The sequence below is a fragment of the Dasypus novemcinctus genome, chromosome 2 (genome assembly GCF_030445035.2).
Source record: "Dasypus novemcinctus isolate mDasNov1 chromosome 2, mDasNov1.1.hap2, whole genome shotgun sequence".
In the NCBI taxonomy this organism is placed as follows: Eukaryota; Metazoa; Chordata; class Mammalia; order Cingulata; family Dasypodidae; genus Dasypus; species Dasypus novemcinctus.
The window spans coordinates 11,632,763-11,648,427 of NC_080674.1; the positions used below are offsets into that span (position 1 = coordinate 11,632,763).

Sequence of the window (15,665 nt, forward strand, 5' to 3'; positions counted from 1 at the left end):
TCCTTTCTTGATAAAAATACTACAAAAAATTGGTGTTGAAGGAAACTTTCTCAACATGATAAAGGCCATATATGAAAAACCCACAGCTAACATTGTACTCAATGGTGAAATACTGAAGCCTTCCTGTTGAGATCATGAACAAGACAAGGATCCCACTTCCACCACTGTTGTTCAACATGGTGCTAGAGGGTCTAGCTAGAGCAATCATGCAAGAAAAAGAAAAAAAAGGCATCCAAACTGGAAAGGAAGAATTGAAACTTTCACTATTCACAGATAATATGATTATATATTTAAAAAGTCCTGAAAAATCTACAGCAAAGCTGCTAGAGCTAATAAATGATTTTAGTAGTGTCAGGATACAAGATCAATATACAAAAATTAGTGGTGTTTCTATACCCTAATAATGTGCAATCTGAGGAGGAAGTCAGGAAAAAAATTCCATTGACAATTGCAACTAAAAGAATCAAATATTTAGGCGGCGGACTTGGCCCAGTGGTTAGTGCATCCATCTACCACATGGGATGTCCGCAGTTCAAACCCTGGGCATCTTTGACCCGTTTGGAGCGGGCCCACATGCAGTGCTGATGCGCGCAAGGAGTGCGGTTCCATGCAGGGGTGTCCCCCGCGGAGGGGAGGCCCGCGCAAGGAGTGCACCCTGTAAGGAGAGCCGCCCAGGGCAAAAGAAAGTTCAGCCTGCCCAGGAATGGCGCCACACACATGGAGAGCTGACACAACAAGATGACGCAACAAAAAGAAACACAGATTCCCGTGCTGCTGACAACAACAGAAGTGGACAAAGATGACGCAGCAAATAGACAAAGAGAACAGACAAACGGGGTGGGGGGGAAGGGGAGAGAAATAAATAAATAAATAAATCTTTAAAAAAAATAAAATAAAAGAATGAAATATTTAGGAATAAACTTAATCAAGGATGCAAAGCACTTGTATTCAGAAAACTATAATGCATTGCTAAAAGAAATAAAAAAAGACCTAAATAATTGGAAGAATATTGCATGCTCATGGATTGGAAAACTGAATATCATTAAGATGTCAAGTCTATCCTAATTGATATACAGATACAATGCAATCCCAAAAAAATTCCACCAGCATTTTTTAAGCAAATGGAGAACAAAATTATCAAATTTACTAGGAGTGTAAGGGGACCCAAATAGCCAGAAACATCTTAAAAAGGAAAAGTGAAGTTGGAGGACTTTCACTTCCAGATTTCAAATCATATTAACTAGCTACAATGGTAAAAACAGCATGGTATTGGCATAAACATAGACACACAGACCAACGGAACGGAACTGATGGTCAGAAACAGACCCTCACATCTATGGTCAACTGATTTTAGACAAGACTGCTGAGCCCACCCAGTTGGGGCAGAACTGTTTATTCAACAAATGATGTTTGGAGAACTGGATATCCATAGCCAAAAGAAAGAAAGAAGACCCCTATCTCACACTTTATACAAAAATTAACTCCAAATGGATCAAAGATCTAAATATAAATAGAAGTACAATAAAATTCCTAGAAGAAAATTTAGGGAAACATCTTCAAGACCCAGTGGTAGGTGGTAGATTCTCAAATCTTACACCAAAAGCATGACCAATGAAAGAAAACATGGATAAATAGGACCTTCTAGAACTTAAAAACTTCTGAGGTTCAAAGGACTTCACCAAGAAGGTGAAAAGACAACCCAGTCAATGGGAGAAAATATTTGGAAACCACTTCTCTGATAAGGGTTTTATTTCCATTCTATATAAAGGGATCAAACAACTCAACAATAAAAGAGCAAGCAATTCAATTTTTAAAATGGGCAAAAGATTTAGATAGATATTTCTCCAAAGAGGAAATACAAATGACCAAAAAGCATAAGAAAAAATGTTCAATATCACTAGCTATTAGGGAAATGCAAATTAAAACGATAATGAGATATCATCTAACACCATATAGAATGGCCATTATTTAAAAAACAGACAAAAATAAGTGCTGGAGAGGATGTGGAGAATTACGAGCATTCCTTCACTGTTGGTAGGAGTGTAAAATGGTGAAGCTTCTGTGGAAGACAGTTTGGCGTTTCCTCAGGAAGCTACATATAGAACTGCCATATGATCCAGCAATTCCTCTACTAGGAATATATCCAGAAGAACTGAAAAACATGATACAAACAGATATCTGCACACCGATGTTCATAGCAGCACTATTCACAATTGCCAAAAGATGGAAACAACCGAAGTGTCCATCCACCAATGTATGAATGATATATACATATGATGGAATACTATGCTGCAGAAAGAAGAAATGAAATTGGGACACATGTGATAACATGAATGAGTCTTAAAGGCATTACACTAAGCGAAGTAAGCCAGACATAAAAGGACAAATACTGCATGGTCTCATTAATATGAACTAAATACTACTAATAAAAACATGGAATTAAAACCTAGAGTATAGGTTATTAGAAGATAAGAGGAGGGTTGAGAAGAACTACTGATGCTTCATATATGTAGAAGTTTTAATTAACTTCAGTGTAAAAGTATGGAAATGGATAGAGTTGATGGTATCACATTATAGTGAGTAGCAACTGGTTTATAAATGAGATTGTGGGAGAAAAAGGTAGTCTGGGGAAGTAAATGTCAATAGAAAGAAAGCTTAAGAATAATCTAGGGACTGAATAACACAGTGAACCCAGAGGTGGATGAGGATAGTGGTTAAAGGTATAATTGCAAGCGAGTCCTCCGAGCTAGAGCAGATGTACATCACTATTGCAGGGTGATGGGAATATGGAGAAACATGGGAAAACTACAACTGGTATGGCCTATAGACTGTGGTTAACAGCAAAACTATAATATTCGTGCATCAATGGAGAGCTGTACTGTGTTGATAATGGAGGTGTATAGAAAAAGTGTACCAAATGTATGCTATGGACCATGATTGTTGGTAATAGTCTGATATTATCTTAAAATCTGTAACAAATGTTACACCAGGGTGTGGTGTTGTATGGGAAATCTATACATTTGTATATTGTTTTGCAAGTTTACAACATCTAAACCAAAAATATATTTAAAAAAAAATAGTGTGAGTTGGGGAAAAAATACACCAAATGTAAGATAAGGACTATGGTTAGTAGTAATATTTTGACAATGTTCTTGCATAGTTTCTAACAAATGTTTCACAACAATGTAAACTGTTGGTGGAGGGTTGATGTATGAGATCCTGGTGTGATTTTATGTATGTTTATTTTGTAAGTTCAAAATCTTTACTATATATACTCGTTTATGTATGTTCATGTATTAATGATACACTTCAATAAAAAATATTTCAAAAAATGCTTATGAAGACTAAAGTGACTATTTCTAAAAAAAAAAAAAAAGCAAGCAAAAAAACTTTTGGCATACTCTAAGGGTCAATTAGTAACACAGTAAATTAATTCTCACATTGACTGGGTCCTAGAATCTCTGTCCTTGAGGGTACCCTCTTGCTTTTGACTGAATAATGTTGTCAACAAGATACATGGAAGTACCAATTGGCTTTTCTGTGACATTTTGTAATGAGTTTTTGCCAATGTCAAGATTTCTTCATCAAAATCCATTTTGCTTTGGAGTTGTTTTTACTTTTAATGTCAAGATGGCATTTACATTGCAATTATCCTGTTTAAAATAGCTCATGTAAGTAATGAAATTATGAATTAACTTGCTTCTTTCCCACCATTTTGTAGATATATGTACTTGTATTTCTGCCACTTATTGAAACTTAAGTCAAAATAGTCTTTCTAAAATTCCTTCTTATAAAAGCCCCTTAATGACATTTATGAAAGATTTAAGTAAACTCTGATGTTGCCTTCAAAATGATGAGAAAAATATCACAAGAGTTACTATGGTATGCATGGTATACAGACTCCTGGAGTTAAGAAACTGGCTACACCGAGGTCTATCAAGGCACTCAGAAATATGCATTGACATGTGCTCAATTTAACTGCATGTATTGATTTGATCTTTCTGCTTCAGGTGATTTATTGCTTCAGGGGTGAATCAAATACTGGTGTGCATACAATAACCTCAAGTAAATAGCTGTGTGCCTTAGTTTCCTGGCTGCTAAAAGAAATATCATACTATGAGTTGGCTTAAACAATGGGAAATCATTGGTTCATGGTTTTGAAGCTAGCAAGGTATCAGTAAGGTGATACTTTCTCCCAGAAGACTGTGGTGCTTGGGGACTGGCTGGCTGGCAAGCCCTCATCCTTGTCTCTTCTGTCACATGGCAAAGCACACAGCAGCTTCTCCTGGCTTCTCCTTTCTTATCCAAGTTCTGCTGACTTCTAGCTTCTGGCTGCTGGCCGTGGATTCTCTCTGTGTCTGAATGTCATTCTGTTTATAAAGGACTCCAATGATCCAGATTAAAATCTGACCCAATTCAGGGGGGCCATACCTTAACTGAAGTAGCAAATTCATGGGGTGCTACTGACAGTCGGTCCACTAGAATGCAGACCAAGACCAAGACCATGTTCAGCCTGGGATGCACAGTTCAGTCCGCCACACTGAGGAATCAGGCAATGCTGCCCACTGAAGTTTCAGCTCAGCCACCCCCCTTCCCCCATCTACCCTACTCCACAGCTTGGAGAAGGTTAAGATTCTGGCCTTCATCCGTGTTTCCATAAGAGTTTGGGTATATCTGAAGCTTAATCTCAACCTACCAGGGTATTGAATTTTTGCGACCCTTTCTCTTCTTCTGACTCCCCAGCAAAATCCCTATTTCCACTTTGTTAGATGTAGTGGCATCTTTAAGACTCTTGTTCAACTTTGCAGGAACAGTGACTTGCTGGAGGAGTATTTTAAGGCATATGTATTTGTGTAGTGAAAAATAAAATAATGCCAGTTGAAAAGGTTGAATAATTTCAATAAAAAGTTTGCATAGTTTCTTACTTGGCAATGGACCTTTTCCCTATGTTTTGTTTTTAAAGAACAGTTTAACTATTTTGGAGGTAACTTTTTTGAAATTGAGAATACACTTAGACTTTGGATTTTTCCATGCTATTTACACTTTTTAGCAAACTGACATTTGACACCTATTATATAGAGACTATGTTTAGCAAGTTAAATAAAATAATTTTTTTAAATACAAATGCAGTTTTATATATAACTGCATAAGGATGTTCAGAAAGGTTATAAAATTTGCCTGGAGTCTAACTTCCAATAAATCTAAAGGAACCAGATTTCAAACACAGATAGTTTGCTCTGTTCTAAATCTCTGCACTAATTTCTGCCTTCGTCTTCCCACTGATGCATTAGTTCCACTTCAGTCTACCAAGATTAAGAAACCCAAAGGATGAAGAAAATGTTGATCAACAAATCTCCTCTCTTGCTGAGGAAGATAACTGCATAAACACATTGGAAAACAATTGGCATTAACTTAATAAAGTGAATTTTGACTCCTGGGTACATAAAGAAGAGAAACTCGTGGAAAATGTAAAGTCAGAGATATGTGCAAGACAGTTCCTAACAGCACTTTTGTCATAGCAGAAAAAATGGGAACAACCCGAATGTCCATCAAGGGGAGAATGGTAAACCGTGGTTTAGTCAGAAGATGGGCTATTCCACAGCAATGAAGTCCATACAGCCAGAAACAACATGCAGGCATCTGCCTCTGAGGGTTCCAGCGCTGCGTGAGGTGTCACAGCACGACTGAGCGTCCCGACCTGGAAGCCAGTTTAGCTCGGGAGCGAGTTATCTGTGGGACCTTGGAAAGTCCCATAACATCGCTGCTTCTCAGTCTCCTCATCTCTAGAGTGGGGATAACAGTACTTCCACAGACAGTCTCGGTGAGAACCACATGAGTTAAAATACATACAGCAACCAGCACAGTACCTGACACTCCACAGGCCTTTTCTCTCATTGTTTAAACATCAGCTACTACGACAAAGGAGTCACAGAATCAGGATTTGAAGAAACATTCAAATATACTATTTAAATTTCTTAAGCACATATCGGAGAGTTACGTCCAGATTGTAGTTATGTCCATTTATACACATTTGTTATATGTGACACTGATATGTTTTAATATATTTATTCAGCAGGAACAACAATAATGCCTATTAAACATGGAAGAAATACTGTATTCCCAATCACTTAAAAAGAAAGTTGTAACTCTTAATGTAAAGTAGTCTCCATCTTAATTGGGTCAATATATAAAATATTGTCTGTTTTTAATATTTATTTACATAAGATCACTCAGTGGCATGACTAAACATTTTAAAATTAAATACTTAAATTAGAAATGATGGAGATTTTTTGTCTCAAAGGAGGGAGTGGGCCTTGGGGATATCTGTGGTAGGACGATCCCAGACGACAAGCCCAGCCTGCCAAAGGCCCTGAGGCACAGCAGTTCCTGAGTGGGTGGAGAAGCACCTTCAGCCCCTTGAGTTTCTAACAGCCTTCCTCCTCCTCCAATCTCTCCCCTTCTCTCAGCAGATTTTAGGACCTCCATTTCTAAAAACCAACTCTTAGCAGTGAATTTCCTCTTTTTTTGTAATAATATCTTTTATTTTTAAAGAAATCTTAGATTACAGAAAGTTACATCAAAAGTATCAGGGATACCCGTATAACCCCCCAGACACATCTATACATGCAGTTTCCCCTATTATTCACATCTTTCATTAGTGTCATACTTTTGTTACAGATGATGAACCAACTGAAGCTAACCAAAGTCTATAGCTTACATTATAATTTGCACTGTACAGTTTTATAAGCTTTGGCAAATGTATAATATCATGCATCTGTCATCACAGTATCGTACACAACTATTCCAAGGCCCTAAAAATGCCCTATGTTGTACCTACTCAACCCTCCCTCTCCCCTCAGAAGCTCTGATAACCACTACATTTATATCAACATTACAAGCCCTTCCATTACCACATGATAATAACTACAATAACAATCTACTTTGATCCAAGGTTACACTTGCCCCTTCTATTTGTTCCTTCCTCAATCTTGATGAATTTGGGGTGATGTCTGCTTGACTGATACAGATTGAGAATGGTTTAGACATTACGAGGGAGATGGAAGGAACTGTTTTGCTTGCAGTTGTAGATACTCCTTGTTTTGGGGATGGGACTTGTCTATCATCATCATTTTGTTAGTTGTCCTGGGCAAGTCTGAAAAACTGGAGAGCAGGTGTTGGCTGCAACTCTGCTGGGATTCGGGACTCAACCGGCACATAAACAGACCAAATATTTACATCTCTGAGACATGTATTTAATGGTATAGTGATACTTCTAGGTTCAAATTAAGGCGGTAGAAGAATCATGAGTAGAGAAATTATAAATGCTTATAACTCTGTTATATCGGGGAAAGAGAGCAGCGAATTTCTAACTTTCAAAACCCTCCACGTCAACATGCCTCTTGGTCCTCAGGACGCTTTCCCTCATTTGCTCCTATAGCCAAGTCGTTTCTCCTCTGCCCCAACAGGGCCCTGGGGGCTGCTGGTCTCCTCCATCGCTGGTCTTGCTGAGTTAGCCCTAAATTGTCATTCATATTTAATTTCATTATTTCCACTAAGCCATACTCTACCAATATGCTCATTTCTAATTAGTTTTATTTAACCCTGTTCATAAAGCCAATTTCTGCTAAATCTTTTTGGCTTTTTAAAAAATTTTGAGAGGTACCAAGGATTGAACGCAGGACCTCCTACTTGTGAAGCACATGGGCAACCACTGAGCTACACCCACTCCACTAAAATATTTCCTTCTAATCTTCCCATTCACCAGTATCTCAGTCCACTGCCTCCACTGCCAAAGAGTTTCTATCATCGCCGCTCTACACGTATGCTTCGTCAAACATGGCTAATGTTTTCTCTTTTCTTTTCAATTTTAGGTACCAGGGACTGGGGATTGAACCCAGGACCCTGTATGTGGAGGAGCTGGTGCTCAACCACTGAGCCACATTGGCTCTCCTGAGTTGGTTTATTTTTTTTGCTTGTTTTTTTTTTGTGGGGGTTTTGTTCAGAGGCATCAGGACCCAAACCCACGACCTCCCATGTGGGAAGCAGGTGCTCAACCCCTTGAGCCACATCTGCAAACCCAATAGTTTAATTCCTAATCAGTCCTGTGATTTTTGTTCTCTTAAATTTTGATTCTAACATGTATACAACCTAAAATTTTCCTTTTTAACCACAAATATATAACATAGTGCTGTTAATTATGTTCAGAATGCTGTACTAATATCACAACCATCCATTAACAAAACTTTTCTTTTTTTTTTTTTAAATATTTATTTATTATTATTATTTTTAATTACATTAAAAAAAATATATGAGGTCCCATTCAACCCCACCGCCCCCGCCCCCCACTCCCCCCACAGCAACACTCTCTCCCATCATCGTGATACATCCATTGCACCTGGTAAGTTCATCTCTGAGCATCACTGCACCCCATAGTCAATGGTCCACATCATAGCCCAGACTCTCTCACGTTCCATTCAGTGGGCCCTGGGGGGATCTACAGTGTCCCGTAATTGTCCGTGAAGCACTATCCAGGACAACTCCACGTCCCGAAAACGCCTCCACATCTCATCTCTTCCTCCCGTTCCCCACACCCAGCAGCCCCCATGGCTACCATTCCCACACCCATTCCACATTTTCTCTGTGGACATTGGATTGGTTGTGTCCATTGCACACCTATGTCAAGTGAGGGCTTAGATTCCACATGGGTACTGGATGCACTCTTCCCGCTTCTAGTTGTAGACACTCTAGGCTCCATGTTGTGGTGGTTGACCTTCTTCAACTCCATGTTAGCTGAGTGGAGTAAGTCCAATAAGTCAAAGTGTAGGAGCTGAAGTCTGTTGAGGCTCTGGGCCTGGGTGTCATATTATCAGTCCAGAGATTCAAATCCCCTACATATATCTTAAACTCAGCACCAACTACAATTCCAATAAAGTAGCATGCAAGTCTTGTGAAAAGAGATCCCCTCTGAGTCCATTTCCATCACGCAGAAACACCAGCTCCAAAGAAGGGCCATCTGTCATGGCAGTGAACCCCTTCTGCCATGACCATAGAACCCGTGGGTCTCTTTATCCCTCAAAAGAACCAATACCTGGGGTTGTATCTACCTTATCTGTCTCTTAGACTCTGTTCAGTTGTACATAGGGGTATTCCTTCTGACAACCTCCAGACTCTTTTTTAGAAACTCACAGCCTTATAATCTCATTTCTCCTTTCCTTTTCCCCCTTACATTAGGTCAAACCGCTTCCCGAAGTCATGTTATTATATGTAGACAGGTATATTCTGCTGTTCCGCATTGAATCTTTAATTCAAGGTCATTTTCTAGTTGCTTCTTCAGCTGGTATGTGGTAGTGATCCCTCGGTGCCAGGGAGGCTCATCCCCGGGTGTCGTGTCCCACGCTGGGGGGAATGCATCACATCTACACGCTGAGTTTGGCTGTGAGAGTGGCCACATTTGAGTAACATGAAGGCTGTCAGGAGGAAACCCCCAGGCACAATGCTACTCTAGGCCTTGTTCTTATTGCAGGTGCATAGGCTCAAAAGTGTAGCCATTAGTATCAAGAGCCCACTGTTGGGCCCTCCTTCCTTCCTGGTTCTTGCCGTTGCACCTGGAGGATTGCCGCTGCTCTCCCAGGGCCCACAACAGTGACCCCCCGGCCAGGAGCCCAGTAACCCCCCAGCTGTTGTTTTTAATTGTTTCCACTATGAGTATATATAGACATTACCATATACCCTGGGCATATGCCCTGTATAACTCCCTGTCAACCATATATATCCTGTCAATAACACCCCATATCAGTATTCCTCCGCTGCCATTGTTGAACCACTCTGTGATCCAAAACTTCCCGTAAAGTGAATCCCAACATAATGTCAGCTTCAGAAGAGTCTTAGATCACCAAAATTCATATATACAATATACAGTATTTCCCCAGATCCACCATAAAACCTTTTCCCTTCCACAGCAATAATCTTTTAACTTATTCATATCATATTTCCTGAAACTGATGTACAGATTCCGAAACTATAGTTTTCAAACAAGGTAACATTTGTGCTTACTATGTGGTCCATACTTTAGGTTGTACAGTTTTCTAAATTTTTTAGTTATCCTATGTTTTGTCTTATGGTTTTCATTATTAGTCTGTCGTCCCCTATATGTTTTTGGTGTAATATTAGCTGTTTTATATTCATCCTCGTGTACTCTCACATAACTCCTCTTTTGCCCCCTTATTTACCTTTGTTCCATCCATTGCACGTCCATTTTCCCCTCCCCTTAGGGCCCACAACGCCTGCCAATCTAATGCCCTGGGAGCCGTCCTTTCTCACGAGAGATACAGTTCTCTCTATTCGACGGCATTAGTCTTCCCCAGGATATGGGTCCACCCCACCCAATGGTAGAACCCACCTTGGCAAAATGAGCCTTCAGCTATTCCCTCCAGAGTCCTCCCGCATCAGACCATACCCCCTGAGCGTCCTAACCAGGTAACCCTCCTACTTATACTTTGATACGTTTTACTCAACATTTAGTTCTCAATGAACTTCTGGCACTCTCCCATGTTTGTATGTAACAAAACTTTTCTATATCCACTCAAAGAGAAACTCTACAATATTTAAGTATTAACTCCCCATTCCCTAGCTCCACCTCAGACTTCAGTAAACATTCTAGTTTCTGACTCTGAACTTGCTCAATCTAATTATTTCATATTGGTGAGATCATACATGTTTGTTCTGTGTCTGGCTTACTTCACGCCACGTGATATCTTCAAGGTTCATCCATGTAGCCATATATAATAGAACTTCTGTCCTTTTCATAGTTGAATTATATTGCAGTGTATGTAGCCATCATTGGTTGATGGACACTTGGGTTTTTTCCATCTCTGGCCAATTGTGAATAAAGCAGCTATGAACATCAGAGTACAAGTATCTATACAAGTCCCTGCTTTTAATTCTTCTGGGTATGTACTTAGAAGTGGGATTGTCTGGTCATATGGTAATTCTATATTCAACATTCTGAGGAAATGCCAACCTATCTTCCACAGTGGCTGCACCATTTGACATTCCCAACAACAGTGAACTAGTGTTTCTATTTCTCCACATCCTCTCCAACAATTCTAATTTTGTGGGTTTTTTTTTAAAGTAGTCATGCTAGTGAGTATGACATGGTATCTCACTATGGTTTTGATTTGCGTTTCCCTGGTAGCTAATAAAATATTCAGCATATTTGCATACGCTTTTTGGTCATTTGTAGTTCTTCTGTGGAGAAATGTCTATTCAAGTCTTTTGCTCAAATTTTAATTGGATTGCTTGTCCTTTCATTGCTGCATTGTAGGATTTTTTTTTTACATTTTCTGGATTTTAAACCCTTATCAGATATGAGGTTTCCAAATATTTCTTCCCATTGTATAGGTTGTCTTTTAACTTTCATGAAAAATTTCTTTGAGACACAAAAATTTTAAATTTTGGTGATGTCCCATTTATCTATTTTTTTTTTCCTTTGGTTGCTTTTGCTTTAGGTGTAAAGTATAAGTTAAGTAACCACAGCCTAAGACAAAGTACTAGAGATGCTTTCCTAAGTTATCTTAGAGGGATTTTGTAGTTCTTCTTCTTATATTTAGATTTTGAAACATTTTGAGTTGATTTCTGTATATGGTGTGAAGTAGAGATACAACATCATTCCCTTACAGATGGACATCCAGTTTTCCCAGCATCATTTGTTGAAGAGACTACTCTCTCCCTAATGAGTGGTCTTGGCACTTTTATGAAAAATCAGTTATCCATAAATATGAAGGTTGATTTCTGAACTGTCAGTTTGATTCCATTGGTCTTTTTATGTCTGTCCTTGTGCTAGTACCATACTGTTTTAATTACCATGGCTTTGTAATATGTTTTAGGAATGGGAGATGTGATTCCTCCAACTTTTTTCTTCTTTTTCAAGATGGCTTTGGCTATTCAGGACCCATTACCTTTCCATACTGATGAACGGCTTTTCCAGTCCTGCAAAGTATGTTGTTGGAATTTTGACTATGATTGGATCTAATATCTAAATTGCTTTGTGTTAAATTGATATCTTAATATTTAATCTTCCAAGTCATACATACAAAATGTCCTTCCATTTATTTAGGTCTTTAATTTCTTTAACAATGTTTAGATTTCTGCACACAAATCCTTTATAGCCTTCATTAGATTTATTCCTAGATATTTGATTCTTTCTGTGGCTATGGTAAATGACATATTTTTCTTGATTTCTTCTTCATATTGTCCAATACTAGTGTAAGGACATACTGCTGATTTTTGTGTGTTGATCTTATACCCTGTCTTCTCATCTCTTGTACCAAGTTTTCTATTAAATTTTAGATTTAATAGAATTCAATTCCATTTCCAACTGCCAAATATCTAATGGATGACGAAATGTAATGAAAATTTCTGTTTACAACATTTTTCTCCCTTCCACAGAAGCTCCTACTTCTGATTTCCTTATCTTAGTTTACAACACTGCATTCGCTATATCATCCAGGATCAAAACTACAATGGTAGCTTCAATGACCACTGTTCATGTGCCTCTTAAACTCAGTTTCCAAGTCCTGGATTGCTTGCTGAATATGGCAGGAAATATGAATGCTACAATGTAAGCACTCATTCAGGAATTTGATGAGCTGCTAACTATTATGGCCATTGATTACATCCTCATCCTTTTATCAGTATGTTATTTTCCCTCAGACATTCATTTTTTAGCTAAAAGTAAAATAAACTCTAGTAGGCATATTATTGATTAAGTAACTGGAAACTAAATTGTTTTATCAATTATGTAACTTTAGAAGATGTGTGACTACGAGTAAATATTTTGGAAAATTAATAGAAAATCATTTTTGAAAGTCAATAGAATGATTTCTGGGGTTTTCTGGTGTATGGCTTTTACTTACATATAATACAAACTTAAGAATCCTAAAATGAAAACAATTCCAAATATATTCTGAATATATTCACCTTCCTCGCCTTGCCCTGTGCATGGTCCCAAAACCTAGCTGATTTGTGGTGCTGGTGCATTATTATTTTGTCTTGGTTCAGTCCAGGTGCAAGAGTCTCTGCCAATCAGAAGCAGACTGTGCTCTTGAAGAGGATCATAATTAGAATATTTTACATTTCTTGTTTCCATGATGGTAGAGAAATAAGTTTAGATAGATATTCCATCAGATGGTAGAAGCATTTGGCTTAGGTGACTATATAGTTATTTTATAAAAAAAATTAAGAGATTCCTAATGCTGCTCAAGTAGCTCACAATCTCAAATCCTTTGACTTAGCCATGGACCTCTCTACATTAACTCCTGGTACCATCAGTTGATACATAAGGAGTGGCTATCCAAATTGATGGGTATATGGATAGTTGACTAAGAAAACAATATAATTCATATTGGAATTTGCAACTTTAAGTTAGCACCATAATGTGCCTCTGAGTTGTTTTATATTTCTACAGTGTTTGGCAGGGCACTTCTTTTTGACTCACTTTATCTGATGGAAAGACGCATTTCTAGTTTATCTTCATTACAATTCGAGCACCAACATATGGCATTACTTTTGTTTTTAAAAAAGTTTTAAAGAGTATGTTAAAAAACACTGTTACCAGCAAGTGAACTCAGGAGATTGTCCATTATGAGGTTGAAACTATAATGTTGAGAAAACACTTTAGAAAATATACTAAGGAAAGGTTACTGGTTTACGGCATTTGACGGGGGCATCTGGCAGAGGATGCACGTGGCGCAGGCTTCTAGGGAGTATGAGAGAGCTCATCATGTCATAGCGTTATATCAATGGGTTGAGACCCATACAATGAGTGGGAAGATGTTATATCCCCATCCTGGGGAGGCCTAATGTTCTCAAACAGAGGGGAAGGTGTCTCTCGAGAGCACAGGTGGCTCCCAAACAGAGAGGACAAACTAGTGTCAAGCCCTTGGCATGGTTGCAAGTATCGATCAACCTTATCCTGCAAGCAGTGAAGCCTGGTTGTCACTGTGAGCCCTGAGGGGAGGGGAAGAGAGGAATAGAATAGTTGGAAGAGGGGGTAACTGGGAGGCAATGGAAGTGTTCTGCATGATCCTGCAATGATGGATAAGGGCCTTGTTAAATATCACCAAAAATTTATAAAGGTGTATAGTCTAAAATGCAAACCATAATGTAAATCATAATAGAAACATGGTTAGTAGCTATGTTTCAATATCTGTACTTCAGTTACAGCATATGTAACATCTACATGTAAAAAGATCATTGCTGGGGAAGGGGAAAAAGGGTTTGATATTAAATATATGGGAGTTCCCTACATACTATATGTGACTTTACTTTGACCTAAAACTTTTTTGAAGATGTAATACAAAAAAAAAAGAAGGATGTAGACACTGAAGAAGAAATGGAAGAGACTGCCTTGTCAATGTACATACAGGGCAAGACCTATTGCAGTGATGAAAGGCAAAATGTCAAAAAAATCTTTCTTCTATTTCTCATTTTTTTAATCTCCCAATTTATTTTTTACTGTATTTTAGTTTTTCTAAATTTATTATATATTCTATTTTTAATCTTTAAAACCTATCCTTAACATTTCATTTTCCTATTAATTGAATTTGGCAATATATTAGACTTCATTTTTGAAGAAGTTTGGATCACAAAGGGGTTCAACTATGGCAGAGGAGGAGCACTGATGTTGGGTATCATTGATGGGGATTGCATGGGTGAGAGGGAGTTCTCCAGGGCATGCTTATAGGGTACATAGACATGTTCTGATGTTTTTTGGGTATTGACATAGGGGTTAGAGTTTCACACAACAACTGAGGGAGTGCTAAGTTCCCATTTCAGAAAACTCTGTCACACTTGTAAATGGAGCAGCAACAACCCCCCAAGTACAAGGGCAAAGACCAGTGAAGAAGAAAGGTCCAATGATGGGCCCTTGATACTGATGTTATGCCTATGAGCCTGTGTGCTTGACATATCAACTAGGCCTAGAGTTGCAGGGTGCCTAAGAATTACGTTGTGAGAGCCTCCATGTTGCTCAAATGTAGCCACTCTCTAAGCCAAACTCAGCATGTAAATGTTTTACCTTCCTCCCAGCATGGGACATGACTCCGGGGGATGAGCCTCCCTGGCATTGAGATTACTACCAAGCACCAAATGGCGATGCAACTAGAAAAAGAGCTTGAATAAAAGGGGGAAATGGTAAAGACAAATGGGTTTATATGGCTGAGAGACTTCAGAGGGGTCATCAGAGGGGTCGCGCTTATGCATGTCTCAGCAGGGTCTCAGAGGCAGTCAAAGTAGACACAAACCCAGGTCCTGGTGCTCCTGAGGGCTAAAGAGACTCCCAGGCCCTATAGGCATGGCAGCTGGCTCTGGAGTTCAGTGCCTTGCCAGTGGATCCTACTATGGAATTTGTACTCCTGAGTATGATGGAGTGGGACTAAGATGTGACCTCTCTACGTATGCCTCTTCTGTAACCTTTACTGAAACTGTGGCTGGCACTGGGGTTGCTGTATGCTCAGGAGACTTGAATCTTTGGACTGTCTATGTGCCACCTGGGCCCTGAGCCTCAACAGAGTTGCAATACCTGCTTTCCAGTTCATTGGACTTACCCAGATCAGCTAACAGGGAGGTGAGGGTGGTCAACCACCACACCAGGAAACCAAAAGTGT

General features: G+C 38.9%; 1 protein-coding gene across 4 annotated transcripts in view; it reads right to left on the reverse strand.

Moving 5' to 3' along the window:
• CTNND2 (catenin delta 2) overlaps window positions 1-15,665 on the reverse strand; it is a 1,007,180-nt gene that overhangs the window by 669,304 nt on the left and 322,211 nt on the right. The window lies entirely within an intron of this gene.